The following is a 15,073-nucleotide window of genomic DNA, read 5'->3' as shown; positions in this document are numbered from 1 at the left end:
TCCTACCTGCTCACTTTCATCTGGCTAATTCTAATTTGCCTTTTAAGCCTGGGATAGACAGTACTTATTTGCAGAACTTTCCTGGGCATACTTCTGCTCACCCTGCTGCACAGGAAGCTCCTACTCTGTGCTCCTTGTCTCTACTGCATCCGCCATCTTGCACTAAATCATTTTATCACACTCATCACATTTTTTCTACTTCTTAGATAGTGTATTTCTCTTTAATTTAATGAAATTGCATTTGGGACATCCTAGCTTCCCTGATCCTCTCTAAGTTACACAGTGTTAGGAATAGAGAAGGAGGAGTCAGAGGTCACCAAAGCTAGAATCATAAAATTGGAGAGACAGAACATGGGATGAAATTGTAAATATACAACATACACTTGCATACAGGCACATACAAACATTTGGGGGGTTGTTAATGACTTCCCTAAGGATAGTAATTTCAAGTGGCACCAATCTTTAACCCAGATTGAATCATAGGACAAATCAAGTTTCCCAATTCCTACTCATGCATTTGACATAGTTATGGTCTGCTTTTATAGCTTTTGATCACAATTTCCTAGGAGGCAGCTGGTCTCTAAATCAACAAGTCAGAAAAAAAAAAAAAAAACAGCCAAAGCCCAGTCCTTTAACAAAATTACCTATTGAGGAGGTCAATGCTGTTTGGAACACATTTAAAACATTTATAAGAGTGATTTTTAAAATGTCTGCTATTGGATGAGGGTTACATTCAAAGATTCCAGTTGTACTTTTGTATGACACTAGACTTCTGCTGTAGTGCTTCACCCAAAACAGAGGTTTAAGGAAATAAAAAAACAAAAATAATACAGAAAAAAAACCCAAAACACTTTACTGAAAATTTTCATTTCAACCAGAAGCAAACGTGTTCTAAGAAGGCAAAGTAGAGTTAGGAACAACTCCGTGTTTCCCTCAGGAATAAATGTGATCTTTCACACTTGGGGGTTGATAGTCAGCGTTGAGTAACTTAGACCAACTTAAGAAGGAGGCATCTGGGGCTGTTCACCTAAGGAGATGCTTCCCAGAGGCCCAGCATCTTGGGAGAACACCCCGAGTTCTCTGGAGAGGTCAGGAGTTTGGGATGCAGGATCACACTGAAGAAGGTCAGCCCAGCAAAGCAGCTGATCTAGGATATGGGCTTCTGACTTCCAGATTCTACCATCATCACAGAGGCTCAAAGCTGGGGCCCACACCAAAAGGGCGTGATGATTCCCAGCCTTCAGCACAACAGGAATTGACCTGGAAAGAAAGGCCTTTATTCCTCTGACAGAAAAACCTGATTCCCAAAGGAAAATGATACTTTTACCTTATTCCCTTTCTCAGTGGATCTGCATTTTCATGAATGAAGAAAAGAAGAAAGTTGAATTCTCTGACTAGGAAGGTTTCTTATAAGAAGGTTTCCAATAGACTTCAACTTTTTAAAGCTGTGCAGCAAAAAAAAAAAAAAAAAAAAAAAAAAAAAAAAAAAAAAAATTATCACAAAGGAATAAAGAGCACTAACCAAAGAAATTTCACTCTCATAGATTTTGTAGCACCTCAGAACTTCCTTTGGAAGGGAAGGACAAAGCGGCCGTTTGCTCAGCTCAGATCATTTGGATTGAGACTCATATGTTATTTTAAATGAACATTGCTCAGGTAGTTAAGCCTTAAAAATCAACCATCCTTGACAACTGTCCATTTTTTTTTTTAAGTCTTACCTTAAGGGTTTAAGAAACACATTTACAAAGTATGCTGTAGTGAGAAGTAGCCAAGCTTCCTACCTGGCTTCATAGCACAATTGGGACTGCTGGTCTTTGTTCATTTTTGTCTTTGAAAACTTTGTTACAGTTAAAAGAGGGAAAAGGAGTAAACTTAAAAAGCAAACATGGAACACTTGTTTAGCACTTGGAACAATACAAAATTCCAATGCACATTAAAAATATAATCCAATGGACCATTTAATTTTCAAGATTTTACTTTCACCCCTTGACTAATAATGTTAAGAAAGTACTGAATTTCTCTCGTGATACTAGAACTGTCTTTTACAATGGCATTCCTTTTGAGAAATCAGAACTAAAGTTTTCTTTGCATTCTCTATGTGCTGAGTCCCTATATTGGATAATATTAGCATCTTTTATATCCATACCTAATATAACATTCTTTTTTCCTATATTGTACAAGTTCCAGAGTCTTAACGCTTTATAGTAATGCCAACAAAAATGTTTAAGGAAAGGCCATCCAAAAGCAGACATGACATTTTGCAGAGTCTTCAGTTTATCTTTAGAATGTATAATTATAAACTGTGCTTGAAATAAGCTGCCCAGATATTTGTGTTAACACAGAAATTCTGTTACCATTAGTTCTTGCTCAGTAAATGCAAATATTGTGAACATGCTGTTTAACAGCAGCAAATATCATGTCTCCCATTTTTATGAAAAGTAATACTGTAAAACATGCTATCAAGTAATCAACATATTTATTAAACAGTTCTCCATACAAGCCATGTACATACATACACACATTTTATTGGACAGTGTAGTAAGTGACCACAGTTGAAGTGTTCACATCCAATATCATACATATGTACATCTCCTTTATATGGTGCAACTATAGCGATACAATGACATTTTAAGGATTGCTCTTATTGTTATTTAATGTATATGTTCTTATCAATATTGAAATATATATTTTTTAGGGGAAAGCAACAAGCATGTACATTAGTTTCTATGGAAGATCTACTTTCTTAAAACAACCATATTAAAATCATATATACTAGCTCTCCAATGTAGCAGAAATATCTATATCTCATGATATCTTTATCTTTCTTTGTTTCTTTCTTTCTTTTTTTTTATTTTTTTTCTTTGAGATAGGGTCTTACTCCATCACTCAGCTGGAGTGCAATGGTGCGGCCTCAGCTCATTGCAGTCTTGACCTCCTAGGCTCCGGTGATCCTCCCACCTTAGCCTCCTGGGTAGCTGGGACTGCAGGTGCTCACCACCACACCTGGCTAATCTCTTTATCTTTTAAAACAGCTTAAAGTATGTCCATATTTCTTCCTCCACGTGGCCTTTCTTACAGTCTTCAAACTCTGGCATCCATGGTTAGATTTTCTTTCATTTTTTGATGTGGGTTTTCAAACTTAAAAAGAGAGTATAAAGTAATCTCTCTTCTTTATTTTCTGCTACATAGACAGTTTTTAACTTTAAATATTTTACATTTCCCTAATTACAAGTTTCTGTCATTTTCTTCATCAGTCTTCAAACTATGAAATGATGAAAAGATATATTTGGTTTTAAAAAATAAAATGATGAAACTTTGTGATACTGGTGCTCTTCTTCAAAGGCCTTTGAGTCTTCTGTTTCAGTATGTATGCAACGTGCATGCTGACATGGTCTCAGGAAGTATATTAGCTGCAAGAATAACTATCTTTGCATTATGCATATGGGAAAACTGAGGCACAGAACAAAATCACTTGTCCAACATCTTGTAGAAACTGTAAGTGTGCACAGAAAATAATTGAGAGGGAGATACAATTTAATTCAAATCACTTATCAAAAGAATTCTCCTTTTGCTTTGATAATATTTTTCTAACCTCTCCTTTTTACACAGCCAAATTCTCAGCAATAACCAGAAAGTCAACCCAAATGTCATTATCTTAAGTTTATAATAATTTTAAAGTTTGGGCAGAAATTTCTCTTCATATATTCCTGAAGAAAGTTTTCTGTAAGTAAATGAATAGTGAAACAAATTTGCGTAGGGGATATTTAACTACTTTAGATAATATATCTTTGTGGGTCCCTGTTAATTTGAAAGCAACTATTTCACTGCAGAAAAATTGATAAGCAATCATTCTTAAATTTGTAAGAAAAAAGACTCCAAACATCTTTATTAGCATGCTTTGTAAGTCCAAGTCCAATTCTGTTTATTTGAGACATTTATTTTATCAACCATCATCTCTCCCCGACCTCTTCTCCACTATACTGTAATTCCATGGTGCTAAGGTTATTTTTTCTTATCAGTGTAAAAATTTTATTTTCTAAATTATAATACAGCATAATCAACAGTTATTTTGGTGTACAGCCCTATGAATCTTAACACATGAATAGGTTAATGTAAATATCACAAGAATCAGGGTACAAAACAATTCCCTGCCCTACAAAACTCCTACTAGCAATCCCTTTATAGGCAAATTGCCTGTCACCCCTAACTCCTGGCAACCACTGATCTGTCTCCAGCACTACAATTTTATCTTTTTGTGAATGTCATAAAATGGGATACTACAGTATGTCACTTTTTGAGACTGGCCTCTCAGCATGAAGATTTGTCCAAATTATTGTGTATATTGATCCTTTTTTTTTTTTTTTTTTTTTTGAGACAGAGTTTCACTCCTGTTGCCCAGGCTGGAGTGGAATGGAGCGATCTGGGCTCACTTCAACCTCCGCCTCCCAGGTTCAAGTGATTCTCCTGTCTCAGCCTCCCAAGTAGCTTGGATTACAGGCATGCGCCACCATGCCCAGCTAATTTATTTGTATTTAGTAGAGATGGGGTTTCACCATATTAGTCAAGCTGGTCACAAACTCCTGATCTCAGTTGAGCCACCCACCTCGGCCTCCCAAAGTGCTGGGATTATGGGATCCTGTGTGCCACCACGCCAGGCAGATAGTTTGTTCTTTATTATTGCTGAGTAGTGTTTCATTGGATGGATGCACCACAGTTTATCTATCCATTCACCCTTGAAGGACATTCACATTGTTTACAGTTTTGGACAGTTACAAATAGCGCTGCTATAAATAATTATATACAGATTTTTATGTGATCATCCATTTTTTATTTCTCAAATGTAAATATCCACGAGTGGGATTTCTGCATCCTACAGTAGATCACTTTTAACTGTATTTTAAAAGGGCTGAATTCTTTTCCAGAGTGGCTGTTTCATTTTGCATTTCTATCAGCAATGTGTGCAAGTTTCAGTTGCTCTACAGTCTCATCAGCACTAGGTATAGTCACACTTTAAAAAATTAGCCATTCTAGTGATATGCAATAAATTTCATTAATATTTTAATATGCATTTTCCTCATAACTAATGGCATTGAACGTCCTTTCATGTGTTTATATGCATTTCATGTATTTCCTTTCTTAAAATGTCTGTTCAAGTCTTTTGCACATTTTAAAATTAGGTTGTTAGTTTTCTTACTACTCAGTCTTGTAAATTCCTTATTTACTCTTGTTATGAGAGCTTTGTCTGCTATGTGCTTTGCAAATATTTCCTCTCAGCAAGAGAATTGTCCTCTCATTTTCTTAATAGTGAGAGTGCAAACATTTTAAATTTTGTTGGAGACCAATTTATCAATTTTTTGTTTTATGGATTATATTTTTAGTGCCATGTTTAAGAACTTTTTGCCTAACCCTAGATAATGATAATTTTCTCTTATGTTGTCTTCTAAAAGTTTTATAGTTTTATGTTTTACATCTAGATTTTTGTTCACTTTTAAGTTTTGAGTTAATTTTTGTATAAGATGTGAGGTTTAGGTGAAGGTTTAACTTTTTTCCCCCTGTTGATGTTCAGTTTTTCCAACATCATTTGCTGAAAGGACAAAATTGCTTTTGTACCATTGTCAAAAAATAATTGGTCATATTTATGTGAGTTTATTTCTGGATTCTTGTTGAGGTCTATTGGTAATTGTCTATTTCAATACCACATGGTCTTGATTAGTGTAGCTATATAGTAAGTCTTAAAATCAGAAAGTATGATTCCTTTAAGTTTATTCTTTTTCAAAATCAGTTCAGTTATGCTAGCTCCTTTGCCTTTCCATAAAAACTTTAGAATCAGTTTGTCTATGTCCACAAGAACATCCGCCTAGGAATTTTATAGAAATTTCATTAAATCTATTGATCAAATTGGGTAGAACCAACATCTTTACTTTGTTGAATCTTCTGATTCATGAACGTAGTGTATGTCTCAATTTATTTAGGTTAGATAGTCTGTGATTTATTGCATCCATATTTGTAGTTTTCAGCAATAGATCCTGGAAATATTTTATTAAATGTATAACTATATATTTCATTTTTGGAGCTATTATAATTTTTTTAATTTTTTAAGTGCACTTTCCAATTGTACATTGCTAGTATATAGAAATGCAATGATTTTTGTATGTTAACCTTGTAACCTGAAAAGTTGCTAAATTCACTTATTATGTCTAAGAGATTTTTGGAATTTTCTTGGGATTTTCTACCTAGAAAATCAAGTCACCTGTGTTTTATTTATTTCCAATAATCTTCTAGTACAATATTGAATAGAAGTTTTGTAGGTAGACCATCCTTGCTTTGTTCCTGATCATAGGGAGAAAGCATTTAGTGTTTCACCATTAACTCTATTAGCTGTAGATATTTTGTAGATGGACTTTATCAAGATGAAGAAGTTTCATTCTATGCCTACTTTGCAGAGAATTTTATCATGAATAGATGTTAAAATTTGGCAAACATTTTTTCTGCATCAATTGACATAAACCTGTCAATGTGCTTTTTTTTTTTTTCTGGAGGATTACATTGATTGATATCTAATATCGAGCCAGCCTTGCAATCCTGGTTTACAAAATAAACCTCACTTTGTTATTACATGTTATTCATTTTACATCTTCATTTGATTTGCTAGTATTTTATTGAGAATGCTTGCATTATGGTCATGAGAAATATTTCTTTGTATTTTTCTCTCTCGTCTGTTTTGTTGTCTGGTTTTGGTACAAGGGTTACTCTTTGGAGGCCAGGATTACTCTTCTGGCCTCGTAAAATGAACTGGGAAGTGTTCATTCTTCACCTATTTTCTGAAGGAAATTTTTTGGAATTGGCATTGTTTCTTCTATAATTGTTTGGTAAAATACACCAATGAAACTACCTGGGCCTGGAGATTTCTTTGGCAAAAGGATTTTTAACAATAATTCAATTTCTTTAACAGGTATTGGTTTGCCTATGTTATCTTGGTAGTACTTCATGATTTTCAAAAAATATGTTCATTCCATCTACATTGCCAAATTCCTTTACATCGATTTTTTTCATAGTATTATCTTATTATCCTTTTAATGGTTGTAGGATCTGTGATGATATCCCCTATTTATTCCTGATATTGACAATTTGTGTATTTCATTTTTTTCTTTGTCAATCTTGCCAGAAATTTATCAATTGTATTGATTTCTAAAACTGTGCTCATTGTTTTTACTGATTTTATCTATTGTCTTTCTGATTTAAACTATTAATTTATGCTTATATCTTTATGAGTATACTCTTCATTCTACTTACTTTCAGTTTATTTAGCTCTTCTTTTTCTATTTTATTAAGGTGGAAACTTAGAGTATTAACTGAAGATCTTTCTTATTTTCTAATAGCATATAATGCTATAAGCTTTCCCTGTAAGCACTGCTTTAGCTGTATCACATACATTTTAACATGTGCATTTTCATTTTCATTCAGTTAAAAATATTTTCTAATCCCCTGAGACTTCATCTTTGACCATGGATTATTTAGAAATGCGTTGTCAAATATTTGTTCAGACATTTTCCTATCTTTCTCTTATTCACTTATACATTAATTTTGTGAGGTCAGAGAACATATTTTATATTATTTCATTTTTTTGCATTTTAAACATTGGTTTTATGAACTAGGATATAGTCTATCTTAATGAATGTTCCATGCTCCCTTGAAAAGCATGTGTATTTTCCTGTTACTGGGTGGAGTGCTCTAAAAATATCAATTAGATTCAATTGGTTGATGGTGTTGTTCAGTTCTTCTATAGTCTTGATGATTTTTTTCTCTCTTAGTTTTAACTATTACAGAACGAAGAGTTTTGAAGTCTCTAACTATAATTGTAGATTTGCCTATTTCTACTCTCAGTTCTGTTAGTTTTTGCTTCCTGTATTTTCAGTGCACGTTTAGAATTGTTACATATGCTTGGTGAATTGATTCCTTTATCAATATGTGGAAACATTATCATCCTATAGTCCCCTTTATCCTTTCCTCTTTATGTCGTAGTTGCCATATATATTAGATCTGTATACATTGAAAACTCTATCATTCAATGTTAAATGTTTTGCTTTAAATTATCAAATGATCTTAGAGAACTCAAGAGGAAAAGAATTGTCTATTATAGGTACCCCAATACTTACTATTTCTTTTGCTGTTCTTTCATCCTTGTTCCAAATTTCCTTCTGGTATTATTTTTCTTCTATCTGAAAAATTTCCTTTAGAAATTATCTTAGAGCTGACTTGCTGGCAACAAATTCCCTTAATTCTCCTTCATCTGAGGATGTCTTTAGTTCACCTTCATTTCTCAGCAGTATTTTTGCTGAATATAGAATTCTGGTTTGGCAGTTCTTTTCAGCACCTTAAAATATGTGTCACTTCCTTCTACCCTCTATGGTTTCTGATGAGAAATCTACAGTCATTTAAATTGTTCCTCTATAGGAAATGCATAATTTATCTCTGCCCTTGTTCAAGATTTTTTTTGTCTTTATTTTTGTAGCATTTTGATTATGATGTGTCTGAACATGGATTTATTTGGATTCATACTGTTTGATTTTCACTGAACCTGAATCTATGGGTTATTTTCTTTCTCCTAGTGTTGGCATTTTTTGGCCATTATTTCTTCAAGTGTGTTTTAGCACCACACTATTTGTCATCCCATTCTAGAACTCCTACGATGCAAATGTTAAACCTTTTTTTTAAAAATTGTCCCACACATCTTTGAGACTGTTTATTTTTTCTCTCAGTCTGGTTTTTCTCTGTTTATCAGATTGGATAATTTCTACTGATTTATTTTCGAGTTTACTGATTCTTTCCTCTTCCATTGCCATTTTCCTATTGAGCAGACCCAATAAGATTTTTATTGTGGGTTATTGTATTCTTCAATTCTAAAATTTCCATTTGATTTTTCTTTCTATTTCTTATTTCCTATTGCTGAGGTTTTCTACTTTAACTTTGTTTCAGGAGTGTTTGTGACTGCTTGTTGGAACATTTTTTATAATAGTTTCTCCAAAAGGCTGTTAGAAAAGTCCAACATCTGTATCTTCTAAACATCCGTATCTGTTCATTGCCTTCTTGATGTAGGTTGAAATTTTTCTGGTTTTTCTTAGGCCAAATAATTTTAGATAGTATCTGGGACATTTTTAATGTGTTTTGAGACTATGTGTCTTGCTTAACTCTTATGGAATATGTGATACTTTTGTTTTACCAACCAATCAAATTGATGAGTTTCAGTCCACAAGTTCCAACTGACCTTCTCATAGCTATGGTTTCAAAACTAGGTCAGTTTTCAAAGTTTTTGCAGTTATTCAGATTTTTCCTGTGTGTGCACCACCCAGTGTCCAGTATGGTCATAGGTGCAGGTGGATCTGTTGGTTTAATTCTGGAAGTTTTTGATATGCTAAATTAGGATTGGATTCTCACTCCACTGGGGAGCCCAGGAGTTCATAAACATCTTTTCAGTTTTTTTTTTTTTTTTTTTGACCGAGTTTCACTCTTGTTGCTCAGGCTGAAATGCAATGGCGTGATCTTGGCTCACTGCAACCTCCACCCCCCTGGTTCAAGCAATTCTCCTGCCTCAGCCTCCTGAGTAGCTGGGATTACAGGCGCCAGCCAGCACACCCGGCTAATTTTTGTATTTTTAGTAGAGATGGGGTTTCGCCACATTGGCCAGGCTGGTCTCGAACTCCTGACCTCAGGTGATCCACCTGCCTCAGTCCCCATCAAAGTGCTGGGATTACAGGCATGAGCCACCGGGCCCGGCCAGGAGTTCATAAACATCTTTATGAGGTCCCTTTCCCAAGCTCTTAACCAACGGATTCTCTTAATTTTCTATTTTCTTGGGGTCCTCTTTTCAGTCCTCCAACTAGAAATCTGGGGCTTTAGTTATCCTACTCAGCCACATAGGCCCACATTTTTTCCACACAGTGCAAGGAGAGAGACAGAGACGGAGAGGGAAAGTAACATTGATGTGCTCCACCCTCTTGGGACCACAGCTCCACTGAAATGAGAAGAAGTCTCCTCTTCCTCAGACATCTGGCCCCTGTAGGCACCTGTTGCCATCGTTGTTAGCACTTGGAGCCTGGGTGCAAGGAACAGAGAAAAAAGAAGAGACGGACAGGAGAGAAGGGAGGGAAGGGAAGGGAAGGGAAGGGAAGGGAAGGGAAGGGAAGGGAAGGGAAGGGAAGTGGGGGATGAGGGGAGGGGAGGGAGGGAGGGGGAAGGAAGGAGGGAGGGAGTGGGTTGGGAGGGAGGGAGTGGGGAGGGAGAGAGGTGGAAGGAAGGAAGGGAGGAAGGTAGGAAGGCCACTCTCTGCCTCTACCACTCCTTAAGCCAAACCAGAGGTCTTCTGGACCTCTCCCTGTCCACTTCTGGGTTTCAACTATGAGATCAAGTTAGAAGCTACCAGAAGGGGAACAATGATAAACTCACTACAAGCTTAGGGGTATTTCCAGTTCTGATCTCCTACTCTTTGCCTTTCAAAATTCTCACATAGTGACTCTGAATTCTGTCCAGCTCTCATAGCTCAAATTCAGTAGGAGACATAGGGTGAATTGTGCTTATTCCATTATATCCAAAACCAAAACTCAGGTAAAAAAGTTTCAGATTCCAAACTGAATGTATTATGCACACAAAATATAAGAAATAAAACTGCTATAAAGTTTGAAGAATAATATAATAAATACCAGTGTACCCTCATCTAACTTAAAAACTTAACACACAAACTATTCCCTGAGAAGCTTTTGTGCCTTCCATGCCTAGCCTTCTTCCTTCCATACAGAGGCAATCAGTAACTTGACCTTAAAGGTAACCATTCTCTTGTATCCCTTTATAGTTTTATCATTTTAGTATATAACTCTGTGATGATTAATATTGAGTGCCAACTCGATTTGATTGAAGGATGTAAAGTATTGTTCCTGGGTGTGTCTGTGAGGGTGTTGTCAAAGGAGATTAACATTTGAGTCAGTGGAGAGGGAGAGGTGGACCCACCCTCGATCTGAGTGGGCACATCTAATCAGCTGCCAGCACAGCTAGAATAAAGCAGGCAGGAGAAGATGGAAGAGCAGACTTGCTGAGTCTTCTGGACTTCATCTTTCTCCCATGCTGGATACTTCCTGCCCTTGAACATCAGACTCCAAGTTCTTCAGCTTTTGGACTCTTGGACTTATACCAGTGGTTTGCCAGGGGCTCTTGGGCCTTTGACCACAGAATGAAGGCTGCACTATCGGTTTCCTTACTTTTAAAGTTTTGGGATTTGAACTGATCCACCACCGGTTTCCTTAATCTTTAACTTGCAGATGGCCAGTGGTGGGACTTCACATTGTGATCATGTGAGTCAATTCTCCTTAATAAGCTCCCTTTCGTATATACATATATCCTATTCATTCTCTTCCTCTAGAGAACCCTAATACGAGCCCTGAACAAGACAGTGTTTGGCTTTTATTTTTTACACTTTAACTTTTTAAAATTAAGTATTATATAGAAAAGTGCACAGATCTTGCTTTTAGAAGTTGAATAATTATCCCAAAGTGAACACATTTTTTATCCATTACCTGATCTACATATAAAGTATCACCAGCACCCCAGAGTCCCCTCAGACCCTCTAAATCACTATTTCTACCTTCTTCCCCAAAGGTAACCAAAAGGTACCAAAAGGTAAACAAAGATGCTAACTTCTAATATCTCAGATTATTTTTATCTGTGTCTGAACTTCATATGAATAGAAACCTACAGAACGCATGTTATATGTTTAGCTTCTTCTCCCTAAGGTTACATTTGTGAGATCCAACCTTATTGCATATAGCACAGTGGTTGATTTTCATTGCCATATAGTATTCCTATATATGAATTCTATATTTATATTATATTTATTTATACTCATTTATTACTTCATTCTCATGTTGATGAAAATTTGGGTTTGTTCCAGTGTTTTATTGTTATAAATAATATTATGAAGATATTTCGTATGTATCTTTTGGTGCATATTCTGTTGGGTGTATACCTACAAGTGAAATTGCTGGGTCACAGGCTATGCATATGTTCAGCATTAGTACATACTACCAGTTTTCCAGAGTGGTTTTCCCAATCTACACTCCCACCAGCAGATATGAGCGTTCCAGTTCCAGAAGGAAGGTATTTTTTAAGACACAAACAGCCTTATTTAGAGGGAAATGTCATCATCTAGAATGGATATCAGGCAAAAATGAAAAACTATAATGACAATGCTCCCTAGACTTTTCTTAAACCTTGCCCTTCAGGCTTATGACCAATGTAATCACTGGAAGATTCCCTTCTAAACTGATAAAGCTGAAGGCATAGAAGAAATAAGAAAAGCCTTAAAATATGAAATAAAATAAAGGTATATGTTTCCCGGAACAGTACAATCTTGGATTATCCCACAGAGAGATTAAAATATTATTTTCTGATAAGATTTTTTTTAACTGCAAGTGCTCCAACCTTTAATTAAATGGCTCAAAGAGACCCAATAGATCTTAAAATGTAAGTACTACAAACATTTTTGAAAAGTTTTAAATAACAAATAGTCACATATATAAAGTTATGAGCTACCTTTCATTACTGACATTCTGAAGGAAATATATGGGGCTGCCTGGGGAATGTTTTTGAAAATCTCAAAAGGCCCTAACCTGCCAAACAGGAATCCCCCACAAGCCTGTTATAATGTCAGAAATTTCCAGTATAATTCCCATTTGTCTTAAAGACCAATTGATCATTGTATCTAGAATATATATTTCCAGGGAGGTGGAAAAAACACAAAGGAAATCTACTTTTTATTTGTTTTTTCAAATGATAATATCATTTTTGTCATACCTTTTTTTTTCAGGGGTGAACAATCAATGCTGAGGCATTTGTACACTTGCATCTTATGGTTTTGGAAATTTTGAGATGATTGATTATGGGCAGTATTATTCATAGAAACCATAGAACCAATTGTTCAGTCATGAGATAACTGACCTGAAGCAGATTTAACCAGCACCGTGTCATAAGGCTGCAGTCCACTGACCTACCCGCAGTCATGTTAAATGCTCAACATGAAACAATATGTACCTTGGTTAAATACTTTACACCTTTTAATAGAATCTTCTTGAACAAAAACAAATGCATAGTGTCAAAGATGAAGGAAAGTACTTTTCAAACTTTCCCAAGTAATGTTAATGTGTTGTCTGATTCGAGAATCTCTTCACTAATGTGTGTGTGTGTGTGTGTGTGTGTGTGTGTGTGTGATCTATGAAGCATGGAAGAATAAAGGTGTAAACAACATTACCACAAAACAATATTTGCCCTAATGAAAACCTTAGTCTAGTAGAAAAGCAATACATGTTAATACTCTGTTCAGATCCCCCAATTGTACTCATCATGTTTCATTATGATTATGTATTCATCTATCTCATTCACTATACTATGAACTCCTTATGGATAGTAATCATCCCTAACCCACCACCTGTACCATCCTCATCATTGGTCTGTGCAAGACTCATCTCATGTTATATATTTGTTCTCATTCCCCTCCCACAAAACTGCAAGTATTCTCATTCATACGTGTTAGGTATTCTTGCAAAGTATGCAATGCTTTTTTATATGTATGGTGTTTTTTTGTTTGTTTGTTTGTTTGTTAGTTTTGAGACAGAGTCTCACTCTGTCACCCAGGCTGGAGTGCAATGGTGCAATCTCGGCTCAGTGCAACCTCTGCCTCCCAGATTCAAGCAATTCTCCTGCCTCCGTCTCCCGAGTAGCTGGGACTACAGGCACGCACCACCATACCTGGCTAATTTTTTTGTATTTTTTAGTAGAGACAGGGTTTCACCATATTGGCCAGGCTGTCTCAAACTCCAGACCTTGTGATCTACCTGCCTCAACCTCCCAAAGTGCTCGGATTGCAGGTGCCTATACATACATACAGGCAGATCACCGTGCCCGGCCCATATGTATGTTTTTAATATATGTAAATGGTATTGTGTTGTGTAATCCATTATGTTTCCTTATTTTTTTCATTCAGCGCTATGCTTTACAGATCCATCCGCATTTGCTATGTACACACCTAGACCACTACTTCTAACCTCTGAGCAGTACTCCACATGTACACCTACCAAGTTCTATGTATCCATTCGTCCAGTGATGGACACACCAGCTCCTTAATACTGCAACAAACACCATTGCATGTATGTCATGGACAGTGTGAGAAGTTCTTTGGGAGGCATATCAGGAATAATACTGCTGGGTCATGCAGTATGCATGTACTGGCTACAGCAGTCTACAGTTCTACAACCTATGTGAGGAGTCTCAAATTTCCACATTTTTGCCAACATGGTGTTATATAATACCTATTTCTAATTTTTACTTAATTCATGTTGTTGGAATTTGCATTTCACTTAATGAGTTTAAGCCCTAACTATGCCAGCTATTTCTTTAGGATTCCTCTTCTGTAAACTGCCTGATCATATACTTTGCCTGTCTTTTAAACTGAGATTGCTATCTTTTTCTTCTTAATTTGCAGGCTTCTTTTTATACACTAGATACTAATCCCTCATCAGTATTAGGCACTGTAAATAATTTATTTTGTTCTCTTGAGTATTAACTTTAATATGTTCTTCGTTAAATATACATACTTAAATTCTATATAAATAAGTTAATGTCTGCCTTAATTTATGCCTTTGAGATTTAAAAAACTCCTTTTCCATTTGTAGATCATGAAGATATTCTCCTGCATTTTCTTCTATTTCTTTCATAGTTTTACCTTCCACATTTATCTCTATAATACATCTGGAGATTGTCTTGGTAAGAGGCATTAGGAAGAAACCCAGTTTTGTTTCCCTCCATGTAGTAACATTTTCAAAAAGCAACAATACACAGTCTGTCTTTTCCCCATTAATTTTTTGGTGCCACCTTTAGTAAACGTTAAGTTTTCACAATTTATGTTTCTCTGTGCTTTTATTCAGTACTATTGGTTGCTTGTCTTTTCAAAATGTTCAAAATAGGGTGTTGAAGAATACTGTTCAAAATACTAAAAAATACTGCAAAAGTATTAAATTTTAACTTGATAAAA

The 15,073-nt window shown here is 35.6% G+C and overlaps 1 protein-coding gene across 14 annotated transcripts in view; it reads right to left on the bottom strand.

Annotated features, from left to right (window-relative positions):
- The window catches only part of ESRRG (estrogen related receptor gamma), a 597,527-nt gene that overhangs the window by 364,818 nt on the left and 217,636 nt on the right, over nucleotides 1–15,073 (bottom strand). For 6 of the 14 annotated variants that reach the window (XM_055108096.3, XM_055108093.3, XM_063597141.1 and 3 more), the window contains one exon: nucleotides 1,328–1,445. The exons of the other annotated variants lie outside the window; for them this stretch is intronic. The gene's annotated coding sequence lies outside the window, so the exon portion shown is untranslated. The remainder of the gene's footprint in view (nucleotides 1–1,327; nucleotides 1,446–15,073) is intronic. 14 annotated transcript variants of the gene reach the window in all.

This window comes from Pan paniscus, chromosome 1 (assembly GCF_029289425.2).
Source record: "Pan paniscus chromosome 1, NHGRI_mPanPan1-v2.0_pri, whole genome shotgun sequence".
In the NCBI taxonomy this organism is placed as follows: domain Eukaryota; kingdom Metazoa; phylum Chordata; class Mammalia; order Primates; family Hominidae; genus Pan; species Pan paniscus.
This window is presented reverse-complemented; position numbering and strand designations above follow the sequence as displayed.